Genomic DNA, 2,301 nt, shown 5'->3' on the forward strand with positions numbered 1-2,301 from the left:
GAGAGGCATGGTCACAATGCTGGGCAATGTTTGCAGTGTGCTTGCCGCCTCCTTTGTGGCCAGAGCGTCCCAGGTTGCTAAGAGCAATACACATCTCCCCGCCCAGCGCTTAGCAACCTGGGACGCTTTGGCCGGTGTCCCGCTCAGCTCCTGTGAACCAGTGATGTCACGGCTGGGTGGGGAGATGATGCAGGCAGAGGCCACACCCCCCTTAGCGTGCACCACCTGCACCCAACCCCCGCCTCAGGCAGCAAAAAGGCTAGAGACACCCCTGCATCAGCCGGTCTGCTGTTCCAGGCCGAGAGCACATTCGCTTGGTGCTCCGAGCACAGTGACCGAGCAGTCACCAGCTCCTGTATACAATAAGAAGTCCACAGGACGGCCTCCCGATCATGTGACTGTCAGCCCGTCCCCATCTCCTGGCGTTCAGATCCCCGTAAAGAGCAAGCGGCCATGCACGTCGGCATCAGGAGTGATCCTCACAGGGTGACAACGTCGCTCCAGCACATGCGATCGTTGTCACTCTATACGAGGAAGGCATGGGCAAGGCTGCATCCTGCTCCTTCAATTCTGTCACCACCACAGGTGAAAACGATCCTCGATTTGTCCCCCATTAACTTATAGAAAGTTCCAAAAATAAGTGTTGTCATGCTAAATTCTACTGGGGAACAGCCGGTTTAAAGCAGAACTGAAGCCAAACCTTTTTTTTTTTTAGTTTTGGCTAAAGGAAGGGTTATAACCCATCAGATTTTTTTTTTTGCCATCTTTATCCTATTGGGGATATTTCACTTCACTTCCTGTCCGATAGCCACAACAGGAAGTGAGAGAAGATCCCTCCAAAGAGAGGAGGAGCAGGGTCACTACAACTAGTGTCTCCATTGGAAGATTTCCCATGTCTTCCTGTTCTGGTAACAACAACAACAACAACATTTGGGGTTTTCTTTCACTTTTGGTGATAACGTTCACCAAGACAAATAAAGGGGGGGGGAACAGATCAAATCTGGAGCAGTTGCCCATAGTAACCAACCAGCTCCTCTATTCAGATAAACAAAAAGTGAAAGCTAGAAGCTGATAGGTTACTGCTTACAGTAGGGGTTTACCAATATTTTTTTTTTACCTGGTACTCGCCGATACCAAATATGAAAGTCCTATTAAAAGGAGAACTATGAGATGAGTGATTTCCATCCCCCTCATAGTTCTAGCCGACCTGTGACAATGAGACTGTCACAGGTCGGCTCAGTAGATCGGGAGGTGAGCAAACACATACCGGCGATCGCTCACCTCTCGATCCTGTCACGGCTCTCTGCCGTGACAGGGGAGTGGCTGGATTCCCCTCTCCCCGCTCCGATCCTCCAGCGCTGACTGGCAGAACGGACGGGGGAGGGGGCGGGTACAGCTGGCTCTGCCTCTAGATAGGCAGTGCCAGCTGTCAGTTACGCAGCTGGGCGGATCCCGGCACAATTGTCGGGATCCGCTTCAGCATCTCAGTATACCGTGAGCTGTAGCTCGCGATATACTGAGCCTAGGGTGACGTGAGGACTCTAGTTTGTGTCCTCCCGTTACCCTGAGAACTATGGGGAAAAGACTTAACCCCAAAGTTCTCCTTTAAGAAAGTCAGGTGGAGTGTAATGACCCTGCCCCCCGGCTTTCCCATTAGCAGGGAAGCATGGAGACGGCTTTCCAGGCAATGAGGAAGCCAGGGGGCGGGTAATGACTCGTTTTCCAACCAATCCGAAAGCTCGTGAAATGACATTACAGGCCACCCGGCTTCCTGATTGGCTGGGAAGCTGCCTCTATGCTCTTGCGTCACAAGCGACGAGGGAGCATGGAGGGTCATGAACCCCCCCCCACCCCCCAGCTTCCTGATTGGCCAGGAAGCCAGCTCTATGTTCCCTGGTGACGAGGAACCATGGAGCAGGTTTGCCGGCCAATCAGGAAGCCGAGTGACGTGTAATGACTTCCTGATACCGGAGGTTTCGGTATCGGGATAGGCATCAGGAGCATTTGGACGAGTACTGGCCCAAATATTCAGAATCGGCACCAATACCAGTTCATCTCTAGTTTACAGTTGCCACAGATTCCAGATTTTGAACAATCTCCCTCTATGTACTTCTATTCCGGCTTTAGAAAGACTATATAAGGGGGTGTAACTCGGGGTCTCTGTTACTCGCACTCATTAGCTGGGAGGCAGCATGTCACTAAGTTCAGTCCACAGGTTTCCCGTGTCCTGGATTCTCTCATCTTCACAGAAAAGGGGATCCTCTGGGATGGAGGAGGGTGACGGGGGCACTCCTGGGCTCT

General features: G+C 52.2%; 1 protein-coding gene across 1 annotated transcript in view; it reads right to left on the minus strand.

Moving 5' to 3' along the window:
• The window catches only part of GLO1 (glyoxalase I), an 18,281-nt gene that overhangs the window by 7,630 nt on the left and 8,350 nt on the right, over positions 1–2,301 (minus strand). The window lies entirely within an intron of this gene.

Source organism: Nanorana parkeri, unplaced genomic scaffold, assembly GCF_000935625.1.
Source record: "Nanorana parkeri isolate BGI_ZX_2015 unplaced genomic scaffold, ASM93562v1 scaffold385, whole genome shotgun sequence".
In the NCBI taxonomy this organism is placed as follows: domain Eukaryota; kingdom Metazoa; phylum Chordata; class Amphibia; order Anura; family Dicroglossidae; genus Nanorana; species Nanorana parkeri.